Source organism: Heterodontus francisci, unplaced genomic scaffold (genome assembly GCF_036365525.1).
Source record: "Heterodontus francisci isolate sHetFra1 unplaced genomic scaffold, sHetFra1.hap1 HAP1_SCAFFOLD_43, whole genome shotgun sequence".
NCBI lineage: Eukaryota > Metazoa > Chordata > Chondrichthyes > Heterodontiformes > Heterodontidae > Heterodontus > Heterodontus francisci.
The window spans coordinates 16,555,474-16,582,324 of NW_027141852.1; the positions used below are offsets into that span (position 1 = coordinate 16,555,474).

The 26,851-nt window shown below is 48.6% G+C and overlaps 1 non-coding gene across 1 annotated transcript; it reads left to right on the forward strand.

Moving 5' to 3' along the window:
• The first annotated feature begins 18,175 nt into the window (after positions 1-18,175).
• trnal-uag (transfer RNA leucine (anticodon UAG)) lies at positions 18,176-18,258 on the forward strand. The gene has a single exon. It is a non-coding gene; the product is annotated as a tRNA-Leu (tRNA).
• Positions 18,259-26,851: the final 8,593 nt, after the last annotated feature.

A 26,851-nucleotide genomic window follows, 5' to 3' on the forward strand; every position in this document is an offset into this window, starting at 1 on the left:
ACCTGGCCCGACCTGACCTGAGCCCGAAAGCCAGACACGGAAGAGCGACCCGACACGACCCGGAACCGACACAGGTCGCGGGTCTCGTCGGGTTCAGGTCGGGTAGCAGGCCTTCACAGAGTGGAGGTCAGATGAGGATTGAATTAATTTCAATCACTGAATCTAAACAAGAAGTAAATCTGTCAGGAATGAAACACTTTATTCTATTTGTGAGCTAGTGGCATAATGGTAGCGCGTCTGACAACAAATCAGAAGATTGTGTGTTCAAATCACGTCAGGCTCAGTTATGTTTTACAGCAGCTCAAGTTCCTGGATTTTATATCAGAAGAGAGTTCGATCGATTGGAATGTTTAGTGAATGGTTGAATTTCAAGATCAACTTCAATAGATTAAAGTCCTGATTTCTGGTACCGTTCCATTTCCATGCTCAGTTCTTATTTCACACTGTTTTATATCAGCACAATGTTTCAGGGATGTGATGTGTCCATTGTTTGTACAATCGCTCTGTCACCCAGTGTGAGAAATAAAACACAAACCGCACAGCGTGCGGCTCAAACCCATACCTGGCTCAGTCTATAGGCCGCTTAGTTCAGTTGGTTAGGACGCAGTGTTGATAACAACAAGGCTGTGGATTTGATCCCCATGTGCGCTGTCACATGGTCAGTCATTAATTTGACACATTTTTGTAACACTTAAAATCCAACTTTTAGATGCAAACAAGTTTACATAAAATGTCAGAGGGAATTTATTTTGAATAACATCCATTGCATCTTTGTCACTGGTCTGGAGTAACACAGAATTCTTTCCAGTTATCTTCCGTTTGCTGATAAACATTGAACTCGTGGCCTGTTCTCGTTAATGGTCACGAGCAGCAAAAACAGACAGAGCAAGTCTGACCGCCCAGAGATGTGGAAAAGGCTTCAGTTTGGGACAAATTCAGCAAATCAAATGTTCACCCGACCCCGAAAGATTCAAAAACTGGGGAAAAGGACACAAGGAGATAGAGAATAAGCTAAAGCTGACAATGTAAATATTTCCCATCCTTGATATCTCTCTATTCCAATCCAGCCTTCAGAGTTGGGGAAATAATTTCAGTGCAAATTGTGCAGCTCAAGAGTCAAAACCAAAGGGCGATGCAGAATAAAGGAGAACTGCCAAAACCCCAGATTGAACCAGGGATCTTCAGTCTAACACACTCCCAACTGAGCTATTTCAGTCTCACAGGCTTGGGATGATAAGTGGCAAGTAACATTCGCACCACACAAGTGCCAGGCAATGACCATCTGCAACAAGAAAGAATCTAACTATCTCCCCTTGACATTCAATAGCATTACAATCACTGAATCCCCCACTATCAACATCATGGGGGTTAACATGGGGAGCCATACAAATAACGTGACTACAAGAGCAGGTCAGAGGCTTGGAATCCTGAGGCGAGTAATTACAGTGCAGCTGTTGGCTCCACCCCAGGGGCTGAATTTGTTCTGTAAACCATGAAGCAGCTTCCTCTCAAATCCCAGATTTATCAATAAATCCTCTTACAAAAGCCCCAAAGTGTGATATATTCCTCTCACTCATCCATGACTCCTGACTCCCCAAAGCCTGTCCACCATCTGCAATTCACAAGTCAAGAGTGTGATGGAATACTCTCCACTTGCCTGGATGGGTGCAATTCCAACTCAAGAATCTCAACACCGTCCAGGACAAAGCAGCCCACTTGATTGGCACCCCATCTACAAACATTCACTCCCTCCACCATCGGCACACAATGGCAGCAGTGTGTACCGTCTACAAGATGCACTGCAGCAATGCACCAAGACTCCTTCGACAGCACCTTCCAAACCCAGCAACCTCTACCACCTAGAAGGGCAAGGGCAGCAAATGCAGGGGATACCACCACCTGCAAGTTCCCCTCCAAGCCACACACCATCCTGACTTGGAACTATATCGCCGTTCCTTCACTGTCGCTGGGTCAAAATCCTGGAACTCCCTTCCTCACAGCACTGTGAGTGTACCTACCCCACATGGACCACGTTGGTTCAAGAATGCAGCCCAGCCCACCACCTTCTCATGGGCAATTAGGGATGGGCAATAAATGCTGGCCTGGCCAGCGATGCCCACATCGCATGAATGAATGAATAAAAATGTGAAGTATCCCTTGTGTCATTGTTTTGGTAGAAAATATAACCCTGGTGGAATTGCCCCTCCCAATCACACCTCACTTCATAGAACATAGAAAATGGAGAACATTTATGGCACAGAATGAGACCATTTAGCAATCGTGTCTGTGCCACTGAAAAAGTGTGATCCAGCCCAATCCCACTTTCCAGGTCTTGGGAATGGGATTCGAACAGATGACAGAGCTCACATTATGTGAATGTTCTGTTGAAGTGTTGGTGAGCTGATATACCAGGGGAGATTCACACTGTTAGACACAGTGTGAAATACATTCAAGTATTTATAAAACATTACAACATGTGATGTAATATTCCCCATTGATTTCTCAGCACTGATGGATTGTGAAGTGGGAGGCAGCCAGAAGTCCCAGTGAACCACACTGACCCTGAGCTGAGAATGAAATGAGATAAAGTTCAGTCTTCAGCAGTGAGATGCTGCAGAGAGGTAAGAGTCCTGAATCAAGGAGAGACTTTCTCATACTGCTGTTGAATCTCATTTCAAACACTCCTTGAACTCCCTGCCGAGGAATTCAGAGCTGGATAACGCCTGTAAAATCAGCCTAAAAAGGAAATAAAAAACACCCACCGTGGGCTCAAACTCAAAAACTTGAGATTCAGAGTTTCATGTTTTCATCGACTGAGCTCACTAGGCCCGAGACAGTGTCCCCGGCCTGTCTGTTATTGGACGGTGCAGCTGTTGGCTCCACCCCAGGGGCTGAATTTGTTCTGTAAACCATGAACCAGCTTCCTCTCAAATCCCAGGTTTATCAGTAAATCCTCTTACAAAATCTCCAAAGTGTGATATATTCCTCTCATTCATCCAGAATAAAAGTTCCATCTTTTGCTCTTTTTACCTTCCAAACATTGACTTCTATTTTACTCAGCATTTATTTCTCTCTCCTTTTTATGTTGTGCATTTCCAAATAAACATTTCATTTCAATTATTTATGAGGGATGAAATGAACAGAAAAGATGTTCTGCAATGGTACCAGGGGTGTGGGACAGAGTGAGTGGTTCGGATCTGGAATACACTGCCTGAGAGTGTGCTGGAGGCAGATTCAATCGTGGCTTTCAAAAGGGAATTGGATAAACACCTGAATAGAGAAAATTTGCAGGGCTACAATGAAAGGGCAGAGGAGTGGAATTCGCTGATCTGCTCTTGCAAAGAGCTGTCATGGACATGATGGACTGAATGGTCTCCTTCTGTACTGTAACCATTTGATTCCTTGATTCTAACTCTGTCAAAGTTGTTCTGAACTTGCTCTGCTCCAAGGAGAACAACCCCAGCTTTTCCAGTGTCTGCACATAACTGAAGTTATGTGGCACCATGGGGAACCCACTGTAAACCAGACAGAAATACAACTGTTCACCACCACACTGTGACCCAGCTGTTCACATGATTTGGATGCGGGGACCAAATGTAGTATTTCCAAGTTTGCAGATGACACAAAACTAGGTGGGAATGTGTGTTGTGAGGAAAATGCAAAGCGGCTTCAAGGGAATTTGGACAGACTTAGTGAGTGGACAAGAAAGTGGCACATGAAATATAATGTGTAAAAATGTGAGGTTATCCACTTTGGTAGGAGAAACAGATGTGCAGTTTATTTGTTAAATGGTAAGAGTGTGAATGTACAAAGGGGCCTGGGTGTCCTTGTCAATAAGTGACTGAAAGTTAACATGCAGGTGCAGCAAGCAATTCGGAAGACGAATGATATGTTAGCCTCTATCACAAGAGGATTTGAGTATAGGAGTAGTGAAGTCTTGTTCAGATGTATATAACCTTGGTTCGACTGCACTTTGGAATACTGTGTGAAGTTTTGTTCCCCTTACCTTAGGAAGGATATCATTGCCATCGAGGGAGTGCAACGAATGTTCACCAGACTTGTTCCCGGGATGGCGGGACTGTCAAATGAAGAGAGATTGGGGAAACTGGGACTGTATTCTCTAGAGTTTTGAGGAACGAGAGGTGATCTCATTGAAACTTACAAAATATTTAAAGGGATAGACAGGTAGATGAAGCTAAGATGTTATCCCCGGTTGAGGCGTCGAGAACCAGGGGACACAATTTCAACGTAAGGGGAAAGCCACTTAGGACAGCGATGAGGAGAAATTTCTTTACTCAGTGGGTTGTGAATCTTTGGAATTCTCTACCTCAGAGGGCTGTGGAAGTTCAGTCATTGAGTATGTTTAAAGCAGAGATTGACAGATTTCTAAATACAAATGACATAGGGGAGATGGAGATAGTGTGGGAAAAAGGCATTGAAGTGGACGATCAGTCATCATCATATTGAATGGCAGGGTGGGCTCGATGGGCTAAATGGCCTACTCCTGCTGCTATGTTCCTATCAGTCTGCAAACTTCATATGCATGCTGTCATTGTCCCTTTTATTCCATGGGCTTCAGTTTTACTGGCAGTCTAGTATGTGACATCATCAAGAAGGTTTTCAATAAGTTAAATAAGGAGAAATTGTTTCCAGTGGCAAAAGGGTCAGTAACCAGAGGATGTATTTATCAGGTGATTGAAAAAAGAACCAGAGGCGAAATGAGGAATGATTTTTTATGCAGTGATGTGTTGTGATCTGAAATGCACTGTCTGATCAGGACTTGAAAGCAGATTCAGTAGTAACTTTGAAAAGCGATAGGGATAAATACTGGAAGGAAAAATGTACAGATTACAGGAGACAGCACTGACACAATGGACCAAATGGTCTCCTTCTTTGGGTATCATTCCATGGTTTTATGAACATAATGTTGATACAATTCACTGAGTTGGAAGGGAAGTGAACCCAGATTCCAGGTATTGTAAACAACAGACCCAAACCAAATGAACAAGCCTGTTGTTTAATCTCTGTTTTTCACACCAGCTTCTCCTCGCTCTTTCTGTGTTTCCTGTCTGGTCTGTTCCTCTGACCTTCATTCCTGACACTCTATTGAGAATGGCCAACTCACTGCGCCTCTCACTCCCACCGTCACTCCACCCCTTCACCCACTTCCAAACCTCTCTGTTCAACAGTACCTCACATCTGCTCCTCTGCTCCATTAATATAACAGGAAAACATTTTCAAACAGACATCTCCAGACAGTGAACGTTCCAGTAAGACAAGGTAAAGAGCAGATTCATTCACTTTAAACACAGAGAGAGCAGCTCTCCCTGTTCAGTCGAAGGAGCAGATCTGGTTTCACTCCCATTAGTCTCAGAGACATGCGCCAGAATTTTAAGGGCCCGTTGGAGACGGGAATGGAGGCCGGGGAGGGGGAGGGGGGGGTGTATAAAATAGGGATGGAAGACGTTGGACCGGATTTTTCAGTCGGCGGCTGACATGGAGGGCAGACTTCGCACATCCACATGGCAAGAAGGCATTTAAAGTATTTATGAGTCCAATTGTCAGCAATTTTATTCACTGGATCCAATTGAACTAATAGCACAAGGGAACCACGGGGCTTCAGAGCCTCGCCTGGTTCAAGGAGGTGACTGGGAGGTGGGAGCTGAGTGTTGTCTTCACTGGGAAGCTATCGGGTGAGGCAGCAAAACTTGGCAGCAAGGGTGGAGGGGGAAAGGGCATCGGGAAACACTGTCAGGAGTGGGGGCCAATGTGCCAGCTCTGCAGAGGGAACAACACCAGGGTGCCATTGGGGCAGTGCCACTTCATTGAGGGTGACAAGTAAGGTAAATGTGGCTGGGTGTTGTTTACTGTGAAGGCCTTGCACTCAGGGAGGGGCAACCTGTCATGGGCCTCATTCGAGGCTCTCATTGGATTCGAGGCTCCCATTGAGGAGGACGAGGAGGAGTAGAGAGGAAGGATGGGAGGCGCAGGCACCAGCAGGGGCACCACAGCAGCTTGGGGGCCCACAGGAAGGCCAGCCTCGAACAGGAGGCTGGAGAAGGAGGCAGAGGAACACGTCAGCCGAGGTTCAACTACTTGCAGATGTCCGAGTGACAGTGTCTCCGCAGACTGCACCTCTCCACGGAGGTCGTCACTGATCTCTCTGCCATGATGCAGCTGTGCCCCATGCGACTTGGTGGGCACCTGATGCCAGTGTCACTGAAGGTCACCGTGCCACTGAACTTCTTCACCACCAGATCATTGCGGGGATCCACTGGAGATATGTGTGGAATCTCACAGTCTGTAGTGAATCAGTGCATCAAGGAGGTCACCAATGTCCTGTTCAGGAGGGCCGGTGACTATGTGCACATTGATCCAAACAGTCAAGCTGAGAGAGCTATAGGATTCGTGGCCATCGCTGAATTCCACCAGGTGTAGGGTGTCATTGACTGCACCCATGTGACCATCAAAGCTCCTGCAGACCAGCCAGCAACCTTCAACAGGAAGGGCTTCCACTTGCTCAGTGTGCAATTGGTCTGCGACCACTGCAAATGGATCCCATAGGTGTGTGCACAAATCCCGGGAAGCAGCCACAACGCCTGCATACCAAGGCACTCCCAGGTGCCAGAACATTTCCGCGGCCCAATCCGCTTTCAGAGATGGATCCTTGGAGACAAGGGCTACCCACTGAGGACATGACTACTGACGTCTGTGAGGAACCCACGCACGGATGCAGAGGAGAGGTACAACACCTGCTGCAGGTCAACCCGAGCGACCATCAAGGAGGCCATTGGTCTCCTGAAGATGAGATTCAGGTGCCTAGATCGATCCAGTGGAGCCCTTCAGTATGTCCCGGCGAGGGTCTCGCATATCGTGGTGGTTTGCTGTGCACAGCACAATCTGGCATTACAGAGGGGTGAGGTGTTGACTAGTGAGGATATCGTGGAGTGTGGTGTCTCCTCTGATGATGAGGACGTGGAGGAGGATGCTGCCCAAGCAGTGCCAGATGAAGAACCTCAGGCACAGCAGGAAAGGGGCCATGAGATACACACAAGGGAGACATGAGACACCCTTATACATTCAAGTTTCCTTTGAGCCTTACCACCTTCTGGAACCACAGCAAAAAAGTCTTAGCTTTAAGCAGCCCTGTTGTCACCTCCTCCTTCTGTTCTGCAGCGTCCAGGTTCACATCGCACAGTGACAAGGCCGAAGCTTTGTAAACTCAGGGCTTGGTCCCTCACTTCCAGCCCCTTGGGAGGAAGGGTTTAAATGAAGTCCCAAAGGGTATCAACAATAAGAAGGAGACATAGTGAGGGAACATCATTTCTTTATTCCGTGTGACACCAAACACAACCCTATCCATCTGGAATGTACATTCAACCGTGAACCCCTCAGTGAATCTAGGTGCTCTTCTTAAATCTTTTCCGGGTGCTCCTACCTGGTGCTCCCCCTGCTCTGTCAGCTGAGATGGAGACAGGCTGCTGACCTTGCTGCCCCATGGCTTGGGATGACATTGGTGGCCGTCCTCTTGCTGCCGGAGGCCTGGAGGGCCCCGGCACACTGAGGGCCTCCTGCACAGGTACAGGGACCCCCCTCTGTCATCGAGGGTGATGGAGGCAGGCACTGGCATCACTTGTGTCACTGGCAGAGGGGCTTTGGAGCTACTGTCCACACCAGGAGCACCCTGAGAGGAGACCCCAGATGTAGCAGCCAGCTGCTCCTCCCCCTTATAAGACACACTTGTACCTCCCTGCTGACCTGAGAGGGATGTGGACCTGGTGAAGAGTTCAGGTGCCTCGTCCCCCCTCTCACCTTGTCACCGCTGGATGGATCTCATGGACAAAGCGATGGAGTGCAAGTCTGCGCGCATCTCCGGCAGCCACTGATTGGTCGGCTGGATCTGGCTCTCCATCAGAGTCACCAATCTCTCAAGGAAGGAAGCCAGCCACACCCCCATCAGAGACAGTGCAGCATGCAAGGCCTGGATGGACTCCTCCATCATCCGAACTTGGGTACACATAACCTCCGGCAACTCTGCCAGAAGTTGCCTGACCTCTAGCTGCAGCTGCAGTATTTCCCGTCTTGCTGGTGACACCAGAGGCACATCATCAGCCTGGGACTCAGCATGGGCCTGGCCTCCCACAGACTTCCAACTGCCAGTGGCCTCGGCTGTCACAGCCTCCGTCAGCTGCCCGGGCCTGTCTGTGACGTGCTCACCAGCTTGTGTGCCCAAATCTATCATCCAGTGGATACCCACCGAGTGAGGGTTTCTGTGCTGGTGGAGGGTGCAGGGGAATGAGGTTAAGGTGCACCATCTGAGGCTCCCTCCTCCTCCTCAGAGTTGTCTGGCTGTCCCACAGTCTCTCCAGCTCTTCGCTCTTGTCGTTCATCCGAGCCTGCATGTGAAAACAGGGACATTGAAGGGTTAGGGTCTGCCATCGTGACATTCCAACCACCCCTACTGTGCAGCTCCATTGATGCAGTGGTGAACAGATGAGCAGTATGGCTCCTTTGCAGCGGATGCTCCCTTGTGCCCCAGGAGATGTTCACTCACTCTCTTAGGTAGGTGTCCCTGTCTCTCCATCAGCTATGGAGCAGCTGCTTTGCTGCCCGGCCTGTTCCATGGCCTCCTCCTCCATCGGGATGAGGACATGGAGATAAGGCATCCACTGCCAGTCTTGACATGCTCTTTCTGATTGTGGGCTGTCTTCTCCTGCAGCCACTATGATCAACAAAGTTAGTCTCCCAGCGGGGACAAACCCAATATCTCTGATGGTGATAGTCCAGCAGTCCATGATGTGGACACACATATTCCTCCTGCATGTGGCCCCTCTCGAGGGACTGTGTGAGTTTATACAATGACTGACGTGCACCTCCCACCGAGATGCAGCCAAGCCTCAGGCAGCATGTCCTGCTGCCCTTCCCCAATACACATGACTGGGTGGTCACTCCCTTTCCACCAAACACTCCCTCTCACTCTGCCATGCGCAATGTCCAAAGGGTCCAAAGTGTTTTGAGTTTGCGCCTGAGCAGCCCGGATCCGGTCATTGACCCACTTCGTGCACTGGATCCATGTCTTGGAGGTGACCCCACGGCTGCTGACTTCACCTACTATCTCAAAGCAGCGTTGCTTGGTCAGGTGGACAGGTCTCCACCTCCCATCCCTGGGGAAGAGGATCTTCCACCGATCTGTTGTCACCTGGAGGCGAACCTGCAGGAAGGCATCGCCAAACCATTGGACCATGGTCACTGCAAGCTCGCATTCAGCTCCTTACCTATCAGGCAGCAGAGACAGCAGAACGGGTCCTGGGGCATCAGTGACAGCAGAACGGGTCCTGGGCAGCAGAGGCAGCAGAACAGGTCCTGGGGCAGCAGATGCAGCAGAACAGGTCCTGGGGCAGCAGATGCAGCAGAACAGGTCCTGGGGCAGCGGAGGCAGCAGAACTGGTCCTGGGGCAGCAGATGCAGCAGAACTGGTCCTGGGGCAGCAGATGCAGCAGAACAGGTCCTGGGGCAGCAGATGCAGCAGAACTGGTCCTGGGGCAGCAGAGGCAGCAGAACAGGTCCTGGGGCAGCAGAGGCAGCAGAACAGGTCCTGGGGCAGCAGATGCAGCAGAACAGGTCCTGGGGCAGCGGAGGCAGCAGAACAGGTCCTGGGGCAGCAGATGCAGCAGAACGCTTCCTGGAGCAGCAGAGGCAGCAGAACGGGTCCTGGGGCAGCAGAGGCAGCAGAACGGGTCCTGGGGCAGCAGAACGGGTCCTGGAGCAGCAGAGGCAGCAGAACGGGTCCTGGGGCAGCAGAACGGGTCCTGGGGCATCAGAGGCAGCAGAACGGGTCCTGGGGCAGCAGAGGCAGCAGAACGGGTCCTGGGGCAGCAGAACGGGTCCTGGAGCAGCAGAGGCAGCAGAACGGGTCCTGGGGCAGCAGAACGGGTCCTGGGGCATCAGAGGCAGCAGAACGGGTCCTGGGAAAGCAGAACGTGTCCTGGAGCAGCAGAGGCAGCAGAACAGGTCCTGGGGCAGCAGAACGGGTCCTGGGGCATCAGTGGCAGCAGAACGGGTCCTGGAGCAGCAGAGGCAGCAGAACGGGTCCTGGGGCATCAGAGGCAGCAGAACGGGTCTTGGGGCAGCAGAACGGGTCCTGGGACAGCGGAACGGGACCTGGGGCAGCAGAGGCAGCAGAACGGGTTCTGGGACAGCAGAGGCAGCAGAACGGGACCTGGGGCAGCAGAGGGCTCTCAGGAAGACACTCCTTTAAACCAGGCAGCAGTGAATGCAGGTCTGGCAGCCCTTTCAATATGGTGCCAGCACCTGCCGTTGTGTCAGATGTCGGTGCCATCGGTGCCTCGTTCCCGACCTCTGGTCCTTGTTTACATAGGCCCCACGCCTCACCTTCATTAATTGGTCGGCTGCTCCGTGATCGGGGTCGGTCGGCCACATTTCACTCGTGTGGTGACGACACCCACTTCCGGTGCCTCTGCCGAGAGCCGCACCGTTAGTTTAAAATTCAGCCCATGGGGTCAAGAGTGGAAAATCTCCCCTCTGATTCTCTCTACTTAAAATGAAGGAGACACCAAATTAAAACTGATGAAACCAGGGATTGTATCCTCGTTCTTCAATCTAGTGTTTTCCCAACTGAGCTCTTCCAGCCTCACTGTGAACTCATCTTCATTGGAGACAAATATAACTCCAGGCGGGATGTCCCCACGCGTTCATTCCTCACTTCAGGGGAATGGGACCCGACCAGATCGCGGAACTCAGATTATGTTAATGTTCTGCTCTTGATATCTTAATATTATCTTGCGTTTGAGCCACTTTTAATCAGGTTCACGAACAAATTCTTCCATCATCCCTTCTCCCACATTCTCTCTCTCTCATTCATTCTTTATTCCTCACAATCCAGAAAGGGTTAGGAATCAGAGCTCACCCCCAAACCCTCTGCACACAGACCTCTGTCTGTTACCCTGTTTGATCCAAGAGACCAGTCAATAAATTACACTCTTTATAAATACAGAAAGCTGCCTCAGAGTGTTGGACAGAGATAAATACACTGAAGTCTTTTGAAAAAAGTTCATCTTACGGGTTGTTACTGAGCCCACAGAGCAGGGCGGGCCCAGGCTCCAGCTCCAGACCCAGCCCCAGCCTGTGCTGTGTTAGCTGATGCCACCTGGTGTGATACTGAGCCACACGGAGCAGGAAAGGGCCTGATTGGATTCATGGCCTGTGTTGTGTTAACTGATCCCACTCAGTGTGGTAGGAGCCACACAGAACAGAATGGGCCCAGGCTCCTTCCTCAGCCTGAGGGATGATAGTTCTTCTCACACGTTGTTGTGCAGAGCCCCACACAGAACAGGGAAATCTCAGGCTCCATCTCCGGCCTGTGGTATTTTACTTCATCGCACCTGGTATGGTACGGAGTCCCCAGAGCAGGAAAGATCCAGCTTCCATCTCCGGCCTGTGCTGAATTTGCTGATCTGACCTGGTTGGCACTGAACCACAATCAGGGAAGGATGGGCCGAGGCTCCATGGCCTGTGGTGTGTTAGTTATTCTCATTTGGTGAGGTACTGAGCACCATATAGAGCAGGATGGGCCTGTGCTCAGTGAGCTGATCTCACCTTGTGTGGTCCTGAGACCCACACACAAAGCAGGACAGGCCTAGGCCTCATCCCCGGCCTGTGTTCAATTAGCAGATCTCAGCCAAAAGATTTTGATAAGGTTCCACACAAGAGGCTTCTCTACAAGATTAAAGTCCCTGGTATCAGTGGTAATATATTAATCTGGATTGGGAACTGACTGGCAGACGAAGGCAGAAAGTAGTTACAGATAGATCTGGATCTGTTTGGAGACCAGTTACCAGTGGTGTCCCACAGGGATCGGTGTTGGGACTGTTGCTCTTTACTATTTTTATTAATGATCTGGATGTAGGTGTAGGGGGCACCATCTGTAAATTTACAGATGATTTGAAGATCTGTGCGAGTGTTTAGACTGTAGACGATACTCGACTGTTTCAGGCTGATCTTCATGTGTTGGGAGATTGGGTTCATGAATGGTAAATGATGTTTAATTTGGGTAAGTGCAGTGTTATTCATGTGGACAGGGCGAATGTTCAACATTCATACACCCTTCAGGGAAAAACATTAAAGTAGGTGGAAAAAAGAAAATAATTTTGAGCAGAGATCTGGATGTTCTCGTGCACAGATCTCGAAAGTTACAGCAGCAATGCTGTGAAGTGATAGTTGGAGCAAATAGAGGGTTGGGCTGCATTCAGAGGACAATTGAGTATAAGATGAGGCATATTCTTTCATGGAATGTGAGCGACACTGACAAGTCCAGAATTTGTTACCCATCCCTAATTGTCCTTGACAAGGTGGCGGTGAGCTCCCTTCTTGAATTGCTGCACTCCATGTGGTGTAGGTACACCCACAGTGCTGTTAGGAAGGGAGATCCAGAATTTTGACCCAGCATCAGTGCATGAACAGCGATATATTTTCAGATCAGATGGTGTGTGACTTGGAGGGGAGCTTGCACATGGTGGTGTTTCCATGCATCTGCAGCCCTTGTCCTTCAAGGTGGTGGAGGTCTTCGGTTTGGAAGGTGCTGTCTGCGGAGCCTTGGTGAGTTTCAGCAGTGCATCTGGTAGATGGTACACACTACTGCCACTGTGCGTCAGTGGTGAAGGGAGTGAATGTTTAAGGTGGTGAATGGGGTGACAATCAAGGCGGCTGCTTTGTCCTGGACACTGTCGAGTTTTTAGAGTATTGTTGGTGCTGCACTCATCCTGGTTTGTGCCTTGTAGATGGTTGACAAGTTTTGGAGAGTCAAAAATCACAAAATTATTGCAGTGCAGAAGGAGGCCATTCGGCCCATTGTGTCTGCATAGAATCATAGAACATAGAAAGTTTACAGCACAGGCAGGCCAAAAAACGAGCCACCCAGCTGAATCCCATTGCCCAGCATTTGGACCGTAGCCCTGCAGGTTCACTTACTTGAGGTGCACATCCAGACTCCTTTTAAATGAGTTGAGGGTTTCTGCCTCAGCTACCCTTACAGGCAGTGAGTTCCATACTCCCACAGCCCTCTGGGTGAAAAAAACCTTTCCTCATCTCCCCTCTAATTGTTCAACACATCACTTTAAATCTATGCCCCCTCGTCACTGACCTCCCTACTAAGGTAAATAGACCCTTCCCATCCATTCTATCCAGACTCCTCACAATTTTGTACATTTCAATCAAATCTCCCCTTAGCCTCCTCTATTCAACCCCAGCTGATCCAATCTTTCCTCATCGCTGCATTTTTCCAGAGCTGGCAACATCCTCGTAAACCTCCTCTGTAACCTCTCTAGTGCAATTACATCCTTTCTGGAATGAGGTGACCAGAACTGCACACAGAACTCAAGTTGTGGCCTAACTAATGATTGATACAGTTCCAGCAGAACCTCCCTGCTCTTATATTCTATACATCGGCTAATAAAGGAAAGGATTCCATAAGCCTTCTCAACCAACTTAACAACCTGTCCTGCTACTTTCAGGGATTTGTGGACATTCACTTCAAGGTCCCTCACTTCCTCGACACCTCTCAGCATTCACCCATTAATTGTGGATTCCTTTGCTGTGTTTGACCTCACCAAAGGCATCACCTCACACTTCTCCAAATTGAGTTCCATTTGCCACTTTTCTGCCCACCTGACCAGTCCATTTCCCCGGCTCTCCTAATGAGCATTTCACCACGTGCCTTGAGCTGAGTTACTCATCACAGAATTCCCACTATCTGATTTACTCTTGTAGCCAGAGTATGTATATGAATGGTCCTGTTAAGCTTTTGTCAATGGTAACCCCCAGGATGTTGATGGTGGGGGGATTCAGCGATGGTAATGCTGTTGATCGTCAAAGGGAGATGGTTACATTCTCTCTTGTTGGAGATGGTAATTGCCTGGGACTTATGTGGTGTGAATGTTACTTGCCACTTAGCAGCCCAAGTCTGAATGTTGTCCAGGTTTTGCTGCTTCTGGACACGGACTCCTTCAGTATCTGAGATGTCCCGAATTTGTCCTTTTATGAAACCTTGGTCAGGACTCACTTGGAATATTGTATCCAGTCTTGGTCTCCTCACATGATGGGAGATATTGAGGCTTTGGAAAGGGTACAGAGGAGAGACATTCGACTAATTCCCAGTATAAGACATCTTGGTTATCAAGTTAGACTGAAAGAGTTGGGACCCTACACCTTAGAGAAACCTAGACTGAGGGGTGATCCGATTCAGGTTCATAAATAATGATGGGTCCAATTTGGCATGGGAGAGGAGTCAAAACTTTATATTGGAAAAGGCCAGATGGCACCCGGATCACATTAAATTTCATTTTCAGTGGTGGGTTAATGGACCAGGATGGCCGAGTGGTTAAGGCGTTGGACTTAAGAATCAATAGACATGTGTCTGCGTCGGTTCAGACCCCACTCCTGGTATCTGTGCTTACAAAATGTTATTTATTCTTTCCCTGACTTTTGCCTTGCACCATCATCTCTTCTGTCATTTGATCACTCTTGCCTTCCAACTGATCACAGCTTCCTATTATTTGATCTGCCCCAGCACCGTTCCTTGGCTCTGCGCTTGCTTATAAACTGGTAAATCTTTAACTTAATCTCCTCTGTACCCTGACAATGACCTTCTCATCCTTCCTGGATTGTGGTTCCTCACAGGATCCGCTGCCTCTCCGACTCCCCTCCATGTAACTGAAGGCCCTGAGCCTTGGTCTCGCTTTATACGCTAGCTGGTAGTTGATTCCTTGCAGGTCTGCCACCGCTCAGGAGAAGCTCAAGACCCAGATCAAGCAAAGTATCAAGAGGAATGTGAACAAAGGCTCCCTGGTGCAGAGCAAGGGACAGGGAGCCTCCGGCTCCTTCAAAATCAGCAAGAAGGAAAACTCAGGGAAAAGTGGGAAAGAAGGTGAAGAAACCAGCAGACAAGAAATCTTCAGTGAAGAAACCAGCAGACAAGAAATCTTTAGTGAAGAAACCAGCAGACAAGAAAGTGACAACAAAGAAAGTAGCAGCCAAGAAAACGAGCAGCAAGGCGGCGGCAACGCCAAATAAGGCGGTGAAGAAAGCAGCGCTTCAGAAAAAGTCTCCTGCGAAGAAGGTCAAAAAAGGCAAGAGTGCGGCGGGCGGAAAGGCGCTGAAGAAAGTGCAGACATGGAAGAGCAAGGTCAAGCCGAAAGCAGCGAAGTCTCAGAAAGCAGGGTCTGGAAAGAAGTGAAAGCGCGGGAAACTTGTAAACATCTGAACACAAAGGCTCTTCTCAGAGCCACCCACATCTCTCAGGAAAGAGCTGATCCCCTGATCAAATGATCCCTGTCCAGGCCCCGCCTGCAGATTCCACATGGAAATGATTTGGAGTAAATCCAGGATCCCTGGTGACTCCCCTCCGCCCAGCCCTTTCCCCACTCTCTGTCATAAAACAAAGGGATGTCCGGCCCTCACTCTAACTGGGGATGCGTTCGGTGCAGTCTCAGTTCACAAATTCAGGGGGAGAGTTTGTAAGACAGTAACACTGGCGGAGAAACCCCACCTCACAACTCAAACCCCAACACATGAGTTTCTCCAATTCAACTGGAGTCGGGTGACAACAGGAGCTGGGATAGGCTGTGATCGGGAATGTTAGGAATGGATTTGTTCAGGGAGGAACGTACCTGGAATCTCCGAAAATAATAGTTCCTTATTTCCCCAGATGACACATTCTGCAGTGAGAATGAAAAGTCTCTTCACTGCTTCACATTTACTAATTGTTTGGTTCGAGATGAATAATGAGTCAGAGAGTAATGACAGGATCTGAAGCTTCTCTCACACCAGCCCTTGAATGACTCAGTGTGAAGTGTCCAATGTGTGAAGCTACTGCCAGGGTTTGTCAATCTGAACAGTTTCAGCTCAGTTCCTGGGGGCCTGGAATCCCCGCAGTTTGACTCTGTCTCTGTTTGGTCACCCGCTTCTCAATCCAATTCTTAACCAATAGGAGAATCACATATAAGTAAATAGAAGTTCTCATTGGCTTAGATTTTCCAATTGGAAAAAGCCTGGCAATTCCAGAGCCAGAAGGAATTGAAGTGATGGAAAATTTCAATTTTCAGGCAACAATTTTAAAACCTCTCATTTTATGTTCTGTTTTACTGTATTTACCGTCACAAAATCCTGACGCGATTTTAGGAATCGTTTTCATTTGTCAATCTGTTAACTGTAAGCAGCGGGAGGAAGGTCCAGTACAGCAATTTAAAACGGGACAAATATCAGCTTCCACTCTGTAAAAGGAACAAATTAGCGACTAACCGCTTCTCACAGGCTTCTCGGGGACTGACAGAAACGAGCGGTTTCTGATCTTTTCTCCTGAAAGAGGCGGATAATGCTGCAGGGAGCAATGAACTGCCCTTCACTTTCTGGCTGCTAATACACCCCTGACTTTAAACAGTTCAAACAGCGACTGATGCTTCTGCCGGAAAATGAGCAGATTCACCAGAATGATCCCGGTCCATCATGGCCAAAGACATCCAGCTGGCCCGCCGCATCTGCGGGGAACGCACCTAAAACCCAGCTTCAGTAACAAGTGTAACAAGGGCTCTTTTCAGAGCCACAAAATCAGCAAAGGAAAGAGCTGCCATCTCTGTTCATCATCAAACCCATTAGATTGGAGGGGCGGCCACATGGTTTCTGTTTTGTCACATCACTTTCCCGAAAGGCCTGTCGGACTGAGAGCTGATCTGGAATTTAGAAAGCAGCATTACCGGAGACTCATTGCTGCTCAGCACAATCTCAACCATGCTCCTGGGATCCGTTAGCTGGCATTTGGGGAAAAGAAATGGATCCCAGTTTTATTTGGAAGGCATTAATGGAGCCGGGTCCGTTCACATGAGGGTTATTTACAAACATTACCCAATAAGTTCACTAATATTTGAATCCATTGGAGATCAGTACACAGGAAATGTAAGGCAGCTCGGTCACTCTGACTGAAACCGCCAGTTCCCCGGGGTTGCAGACCCTGACACTGCGGGGAGAGAATCCCCGACTCGATCCCGCTGCCGGATGAAACAGACAGCTCTGTGTCCGGAGAATAGGGAGGGCCGGGGGGAAGGCACATATTAAAGCGCTGCAATGGATTCAGCTCCTGTGTGTGAACAACTCTCACTGATTCCGTCCTCTGGGAACAGTGCGGTCCAAACAGATCAGGTTAGGAGAGAAACACACAGCCCGAGAATGGCCTCTTTCTTCCTGCATTTACTCTGTTCTGGGAGCAGATTCTCATTGAGAAGTGGCGCTCAGATCACCAGAGAGAAAAAAAAGACACAATTCAAACTGTCCAAATGAAAAACAGAGAATTAACCCGGACACTTCCATTATTGAATTAATTCATCAGCTCCGAACCAGTTCCCGTTAATGTACCGGGATAATCTCGGGATTTATCAAATTGAAGGCAGCGGGATTTATTAAATTGTTGAATCTGACACCCGGTAGTTCAGTTCTTCACTGAACTGGAGGGGGAGATGTGTGAGCAGAGAAACAGAGCGAAATCCAGAGAGGGAACTGAAAACACACCTGGACAGATGTGAACAGGTCAATCCACTGTGACAATAACTCCATCTCTGACTCCTTCCTGACAGTAACCAGTCCTTTCACAGAGAATGTGAGTGGCTCTGAAAAGAGCCATTGGTTTATTAGATGACATTTTGGCCGCTTTACTTTTTCTGGGAGCTCTTGAGTGCTGGATTTCTTGGGCAGCAGCACGGCCTGCATATTAGGCAGCACCCCGCCATGAGCGATAGTCACCCCTCCCAGCAGCTTGTTGAGCTCCTCGTCGTTGCGGACGGCCAGCTGCAGGTGTCTGGGAATGATGCGGGTCTTCTTGTTGTCCCGGGCCGCGTTACCGGCCAGCTCGAGGATTTCAGCGGTCAGATACTCGAGCACAGCAGCCAGATCGACCGGGGCTCCGGCACCCACACGCTCAGCACAGTTACCCTTTCTCAGGAGCCTGTGAACACGGCCCACCGGGAACTGCAGTCCAGCCCGGGAGTAGCGAGACTTGGCCTTGGCCCGAGCTTTCCCGCCGATCTTTCCTCTTCCAGACATTTCCACAATCTCACAAATACTTTCACAAAGAATGAATAATTTCCTTAGCATTGATAGCATATCGCAGGCAGTCAGGATGGCCGAGTGGTCTAAGGCGCTGTGTTTAGGTCGCAGTCTCCACTGGAGGCGTGGGTTCAAATCCCACTTCTGACACCTTGTGTTTTGACTGAACTGGAGGCATTTGGGAGCAGCGGCAAAAAGCAAAGAAAAATCAGGAAAGAACATGGGCAAACAAAATAACAATGGACCCAAAGATGTTGCATGAAAACATTAGAGTCAGAGGCAATGAAGCAAACAGCAGGGCACAGAAAAGATCAAAAATGTAACCTTTGCATCGGTTTGGAAGATGTTGCCAATATCCTTCAAGAATACATTGCTGTCTTCCCGAATGAGAGGGTGATGCAGATATTGTTATTAAGGAGGAGGAGTGTGAAGTATTGGACGTGATTACTTAAGGAGAGAGGAAGTCTTAATGGGATGAGCATCCTTGTCTGTGGATAAATCACCAGGACCAGATGAAATGTACCCCTGGCTGTTGAAAGAAGCCAGGGAAGAAATAGTGGAAGGTCTGACCATCATTTTCCAATCCCTCACTGGATACAGGTGTGGTGCCAGAGGATTGGAGGTCTTGTAACGTTGCAATAAAAGCAAAAATACGAGGCAGATCAAGCAGGGCTGATCCTTTTGAGTAGAGAAACAGGGCTGAATTCCCTGAACCAGTGCTACAGCTTTCAGAATAGAAGGAGCCTATACACACCTGATGGGTTCCACTTAAACAAAAGAGCTGGAGGTGTTGACGGTCAGAACAGATAAAATGTGGAGGAGTGTTTGAAGCAGATGCTGTGTGGTTTTTGTAGTTGTACTATGGAGTTATTTCAAGGAGGTGATTCTGAATGTAATGGATCAACGTGGACCCGTCCAAGGCAAAGGTTCTAAGCTTCACTGTGGTCCAGCCTGGTTGAATGGAACTGAAGCAAACAAATCATCCAGAAGTGGAAAAGAAATATAAGGCCATGAAAGCACATAATTCAGATGGATGCAATACCAGATGGTATGGCAAGAGTGTAAAACAGCAACAGACTGGTGAATAAAACTTTCCCATTGAATGAGACAAGAGAAGAGAAGGGTAATAATAGTGTCAGGTGAGTTGTGACACTATTCACATTCCACCTTGATCTGAATAGGACTGTTGAAGGGAGTGATTGAGAAGAATAGAGGAGAAATGAAAAGAAAGGAGAAATAAACAAAAGGTCTTTTGATTTTAGAATGCTTGTTTTTGGAAATGACAGACTGTAAAGTGTGTGTGTCAGAAGATATAGAGCGAAGTTGGGTATGACAAGATCACAGGAAAGTTGTGCCCTGAGACAAGGTGTGTGTTGACAGGAAAGCTGCTTTCTTTTGCACAAAATGTAATTTATTCATATAATTTGTGCAATTACATTGCAAAGCAGTTCAAATTTAATATTACATAAGGTACAATACAGATCAGTGTCCTTCAATAATGTACATGATGTATCTCACTATCCCTGCCTGCACAGGTTATATTTGCAGTATTTACATTACACATCAAACATTCTCTGGTGCAAACAGTCCGAGGGGTTTTACACGGGTTCCAGCCCCTCACTGTACTATGGCCTACTAGGGCCTCAGACTGCAGCCTTTCCCCATTGAGTCTCCATGGTGGCTTCCCCAAGCTTTAATGCCGTCCCACAGCACATAGTCTTGGACGTTGCAATGTGCCAGTCTGCAACACTCGGTCATGGACAGCTCTTTGCACTGGAATACCTGTCCCACGGCCGGGCTCGTTCTCAATAGAGATCATTTCAAATGAACATTTCCTAAATCCGTGCTTTCTCTCTCGCAATAAAGAGAACAGGATGTCTAGCAGATTCAGTGTGAGACAATAACACTGCCGGGTAAAGGCCGCTTTCCAACTCCAATCTTAACACAGGAGATTCCCCAAACAGCTACAGTAAGGTGTTGTAAACTGCTGGAAGCGGATGTGTGTGGAAATGGTGATGTTACTGAGGAGGTTTCTTCGTATAGAATGGACTGTGTTCAGGTGGGAATATTACTGAGTGTTAATTGCATCGGGACCATATTTAAAAGCTCCGGCTTTCTGGAAAGCCTTGACTATGAAGGCCGAGTCTGGAAGGGTTTGTGTGGAGAGCTGGGTTTCGGTTCTACTGTTAATAAAGGGTTTGAAATTGGCAGCCCGGAGGAAACTGGAGGTGGAGCTGAAAGATGAGGGGCCGTTCTCTCTCTGTCTGTCACTCTGGGTGTCTCCTCCATCTAGCTCTCTGTTTAATCTTCACTCTTGTCTCCTCCCCTCCCTGCTCTCACTCTGCCTTTCTCAGCCAGGTCCGGGTGGCCTGTAAAAAAAGGAGCCTGACGGAATCAGTCTCTTTTATTGTGCACTGATTTGAGGCAAGAATCAACATGTCTGGCAGTAAACAAGAGTATGCTCCAGGCTGGCAGTATGTTAGAATCCATGAGGAAAGGCATCATCACCCTCATCGACAAGCGGAAGGGGGAGCGGACAGAAATAAGAAATTGGTGGCCCATCTCACTGCTTAATGCTGACTATAAGATTCTGTTAAAGGTCATAGCCAGTCGATTCAAGTCTGCTCTGGAGTTGGTGATTCACCCTGGTCAGACCTATACTACACCAGGCAGGACAATCTCTGATAGCATTGCGCTACTCAGGGATATGATCACCTATGTACGGGACAGGAGGGTGGACATCTGCCTCATCAGCCTGGACCAGGAGAAGGCTTTTGACAGGATATCGCATACTTACATGATGGATGTGCATTCCAAAATGGGGTTTGGGGAGGGAATCTGCAATTGGGTCAAACTACTCCACACAAACATCAGTAGTGCAGTCTCAATCAATGGGTGGGAACCAGAATGTTTCCCGATCCAATCTGGAGTCAGACAGGGCTGTCCTCTCTCCCCTGTCTTGTTTGTTTGCAGTATTGAACCCTTTGCTGAGTCTATTAGGAAGAATGCGAGCATCATAGGGGTGACAATCCCAGGCAGCGGAGGCACTCAGGTTAAAACCTCCCTGTGCTTGGATAACGTCGCCGTTTTATGCTCGGATCCACTGTCTGTGCGCAGACTAATGAGCATCTGCGACCAGCTCGAACTGGCCTTGGGAGCCAATGTTAAACATGGCAAGAGCGAAGCCATGTTCTTTGGGAACTGGGCTAACCGATCCTTTGTCCCCTTCACCGTTAGGTCAGACCACCTGAAGGTGCTGGGGATATGGTTTGGAAGGGCTGGGACGTGCACCAAAACCTGGAAGGAGCGAGTAGCCAGGGTCCAACATAAGCTGAGCATGTGGGAGCAGCGATCTCTCTCCATTGTGGGTAAGGACCTGGTCATCAAGGGCGAGGTGCTCACATTGCTGTACGTGGTGCTGGTCTGACCCATACCGCATTCCTGCGCTGTGGCGATCACCTGAGCCATTTTACGCTTCATCTGGGGATCCAAAATGGTCCGAGTCCGGAGGGACACGATGTTCAAACCTCTGGATAAGGGCGGGAAAAATGTACCCAACTTCGCCCTCATCCTTCTGGCTACCTTTGTGTGTGTAGATCCCCAGTTTGCAAACTTCAAGTGTCACTACGTGCTGAGGTTCTATCTGTCCCCGGTGTGGCAAAGGATGGGCCTGGTCATATTGCCGCGGAATGCTCCATCCAGTTGGACTGTGCCATACTGCCTATCCTTCATGGAAAAGTTTCTGTGGAAAAACACCTTTGACCACCAATCCATCAGGCAGTGGTCTGCACGGAATATCCTCAAGGCCCTACGGGAAAAGGAGCTGGTGGATCCTTTCGGATGGTCCCCTGAGCAGAAGACCAAAGTCATTTGGCAGAATGCCTCATCACCAGAACTTTCAAACAAGCACCAAAATGTAGCCTGGCTGATGATGAGAAGATCCCTCCCCGTCAGATCCTTCCTGCACACCCGAAGTCTCACCCCATCCACACGCGGCCCTCGAGGTGGCTGTGGTGGAAAAGAGACGTTGCCCACCTCTTTCTGGAATGTGTCTTTGCAAAGCAGGTGTGGAAGAGATGCAATGGTTTTTGTCGAGGTTCATCCCAAGCAGCTCTGTAGCACAGGAGTCTGTGCTCTGTGGGCTGTTCCCAGGGACGCACACCGAGATAAACATCAACTGTTGCTGGAGGACTATCAATTCGTTGAAAGACGCTCTTTGGTCTGCCCGAAACTTGCTGGTCTTCCAGTGCAAAGACTTGTCCACGACCGAATGTTGCAGACTGACACATTCCAAGGTCCAGGACTACGTGCTGAGGGACGCACTAAAGCTTGGGGCAGCTGCAGCAAAGGCTCAATGTGGAAAGACCACTGTGTAAGATCCCCTCACCAAGCTGAACTGAGGGGCTGGATCCATGGGAAACCACTCGAACTGTAGCCAGAAAATATTTGTTTGCTGTAAAATGTACATGGCATGACAATGAAATGGAAGGGTTGTGAGGCAACTCACTCCTGTATTGAAGGAAACTGATCTCCTTTGCACTCTCTGTATTGTTTGACTTGGTGCTTTTTGGAACTGTTTTGTAATGTATTTTTTTTTACAGATTTTTATGAATAAAGTATATTTTGGAAATTAATAAAAGAAAGTCTGGCAGAGGTAAAGGAGGGAAAGGACTGGGCAAAGGCGGAGCAAAGCGGCACCGCAAAGTGCTTTGTGATAATATCCAGGGCATCACCAAACCAGCAATCCGCCGCCTGGCTCGCCGTGGCGGGGTCAAGCGGATCTCGGGTTTGATCTGTGAGGAGACTCGCGGGGTGTTGAAGGTTTTCCTGGAGAATGTGATCAGGGATGCGGTCACCTGCACTGAACACGCCAAGCGCAAGACGGTCACTGCCATGGATGTGGTGTACGCTCTGAAACGGCAGGGCCGCACTCTCCACGAATTCAGCGGCTGAACAACTCGACCCTTTCCAGCAAACACAACAAAGGCTCTTCTAAGAGCCACCCACCGCCTCACAGAGAGAGCAGTGACCTGGAAACGGGAGCTGGGATAGGCTGTTTAGAACTGTCTAGAATAAATCTGTGCTGTGTTCGAGATACAAAACTGGAATCCCCAAATTTGACATTTCATTTGCAGCAAGGATGTGCAGTGGATTTTATTTTCTGAACGGGCTGTGTAAACAGCGCCTGAGGCTCTACAGTTAGTTATTTCTCCAGTCGACACATGCCCTCAGTGAAAAGCCACATCACTCCTCCAGAATCACTCATTGTTTTCAGAATATTTCAAAATGATTTCGCTGCAATGAGGGAATCCGGGAGTTTTGCAGCAGCCATCGCTGGAACCAGATCCACTTGTGATGTTATTTCCCCCGAGACAGTGTTTCCTGCACTGAAACTGACAGGGTTTGTGAAACTGATCAGTTTCAGCTCAGTCATTCAGGGACCTGGAACTCCCGCAGTTTGAGCCCGCGCCATCCAGAGCCCACTTCTGATTGGTCACCCTCTTCCCATTCGCATGTCTTAACCAATTGCCGAGCCTCGAATTAGAAAATACAGCAAATCATTGGCTTAAATTGTCGTCCTGGCAGAAAGGTTGAATTCCAAAAAGCCGCCAATTTCAGTGTTGGGCAGAATCGAATTACTCAACGAATCTCAATAACGAAATTGGCGGCACATTTTATACTTACCCCGATTTTCCTTTCCATCGATTGGGGTGCTAATTCACTCGGGTGCGTTTGCTAATACTAACTGTAATCCTCAGATCCATTTAACATTTCAGTAATCCTATTAAATACAAAAGGAATTTTATGATTGAATTTCCATTGGAATATAGTGAAATAGTATCCCGATCGATGGAAAGGAAAATCGGGCAGAGGATAAAATGTGCTGCCAATTCGTTATTGTGATTTGTTTATATAACTGACCAGGACTGACTTCACCCGAACACAGCTACTAGCTCCCACCCCACTGACCGCTCTCCCCCCTCTGCAACTCGCTTTCTCCCCCTCCTCCCTACTGGTGAAATTCCGCACTCTGTCTGTTCGCTCTCCGCACCCCCACCCCCCACCCTGTCCCAGCCCAGCCCACAGCTACTAGCTCTGGCCGTGACACTCGCTCCCACATTTCTTCACCAGGCGCCACCTGTAGAAGCAGGAGGGCCGCAAGGGGTGACAGGGCGACGGAGGAGTGAGTGGCTGAGAGGAGAGAAGCGGCGCGGCCTGGAGCGAGTGGCCAGAGAGTGGGGTGGTGCGAAGCGAGGAACAACTGGCCAGGGGAGTGGGGGGGTGGGGGAGCAGCGAGGTCTGGAGCAAGCGGCTGAGGGGGGGAATCGTCGAGGCCTGGAGTGAGTTGCCGAGGGGGGAGAGCTACAGCTCGGTCAAAGGCCAAGTCTCGCTCCTCCTGGGCTGGACTGCAGTTCCCGGTGGGCCGTGTTCACAGGCTCCTGAGAAAGGGCAACTATGCTGAGCATGTGGGTGTCGGAGCCCCGGTCTATCTGGCTGCTGTGCTCGAGTATCTGACCGCTGAAATCCTCGAGTTGGCCAGTAACGCGGCCCAGGACAACAGGAAGACCTGCAACATCCTCAGACACCTACAGCTGGCTGTCCAGAATGACGAGGAGCTCACCAAGCAGCTGGGAGGGGTGACCATCACTCCGGGCTGGGTGCTGCCTAATATCTAGGGCATTCTGCTGCCCAAGAAAACCAGCGCTCCGGGCACCAAAACCAAGGCAATCTGCCAGGATTTTATCAAATACCCAAAGGTTCTTTTCAGAGCCACCCACAGTATCATTCTTGTAAATCTCCTCTGTACTCTCTACACAACAATTATGTCCTTTCTGTAATGTGATGACCAGAACTGTACGCAATACTCCAGCTGTGGCCAAACCACCGTTTTAAACAGTTCTCGCATTACATCCCTGCTTTTGTCAACCAAGAAAGGAAAGCATTCCATATGCCTTCTTCACCACTCTATCTACCTATCCTGTCACTTTCAGGGACTTGTGGACATGCACTCCAAAGTCTCTCACTTCTTCTACCCATCTCAATATCTTCCCGTTTATTGTGTATTCCCTTGCTTTGTTTGCCCTCCCCAAATGCATTACCTCACACTTCTCCAGATTGAATTCCATTTGCCACTTTTCCGCCCACTCAATTAATCCATTCATATCATTCTGAAGTCCACAGCCATCCTCCTCACTATCAATTACACGGCCAATTTTTGTGTCATCAGCAAATTTCCCAATCATAGCTCCCACATTTAATTCCAAATAATTATTATTTTTTTTTTTAAAGAGATACAGCACTGAAACAGGCCCTTCGGCCCACCGAGTTTGTGCCGACCATCAACCATCCATGTTATACTAATCCTACACTAATTCCATATTCCTACCACATCCCCACCTGTCCCTATATTTCCCTACCACCTACCCAGGTACAATTTATAATGGCCAATTAACCTATCAACCAGCAAGTCTTTGGCATGTGAGAGGAAACTGGAGCACCCAGAGGAAACCCACACAGGCAGCACCCAGAATTGAACCCGGGTCGCTGGAGCTGTGAGGCTGCGGTGCTAACCGCTGCGCCACTGTGCTGCCCGTGTGGTAATATACACCACAAACAGCAAGGGACCCATCACTGAACCCTGTGGAACGCCACTGAAAACCGCTTTCCATGTGCAAAAACATCCGTTGACTACTATCCTTTGTTTCCTGCCACTGAGTCAATTTTGGATGCAACCTGCCACATTCCCCTGTATCCCATGGGCTTTAATTTTATTGACCAGACTGCCATGTGGGACCTTATCAAATGCCTTACTAAAATCCATGTAAACCACATCCACCGCACGATCCTCATCAATGCTCCTTGTTACTTCCTCAAAAAACTCAATAAAGTTAGTGAGACATGACCTTCCCTTAACAAATCCATGCTGACTATCCCTGATTAATCCATGTCTTTCCAAGTGGTAGTTTATCCTGTCCCTCAGAATTGATTCGAATAATTTACCCACCACTGAGGTCAGACTTACCACATCCTTTTAAAATAATAGTACAACGTTCGCAGACCTCCAATCCTCCGGCACCTCCCCCATATCCAGTGAGGATTTGAAGATGATCCTCAGCGCATCCACTATTTACTCCTTGGCTTCCTTTAACAACCTCAGATGCAAACCATCTGGCCCTGGTGATTTATTCATTTTCAAGGATGTCAGACCCTCTCGTTCTTTCACTCTCATTATGCTTATCGTATCTAATATTTCACACTCCTCTTCTTTTACTACAATGTCTGCATCATCCCTCTCCTTTGTGAAGGCAGAGACAAAAAACTCATTAAGAACCACGCCCACATCTTCTGGATCCACACAGAAGTTCCCTTGTACATCTCTGATAGGCCATACCCTTTCCTTAGTTATCCTCTTGCTCTTAATGGACTGATAAAACATCTTTGGGTTTCCTTCAACTAGTTGTATCCAGTCCACATCCACCAAATCACCTCTCAGTTTTGTAAAATTTGCCTTCCCCCAATTTCGAACTTTTACTTTTCGAGCTGCCCTGCCATTACTTAGCTTTACAAACTCATTATTGCTCGTGTAATAAGTAGAATAATTTACCAGTTACTCACCGATCAGCTTCTTCCCCTGTATCATGGAGGCTGAAAAGGCAGAAGAGAAGAGACCAAAGAGCACCTCCTTCCCCTAGTCAGTGAAGTCCCTCACACATCAACTCACAGCTTTACACTCTGTCCAAAC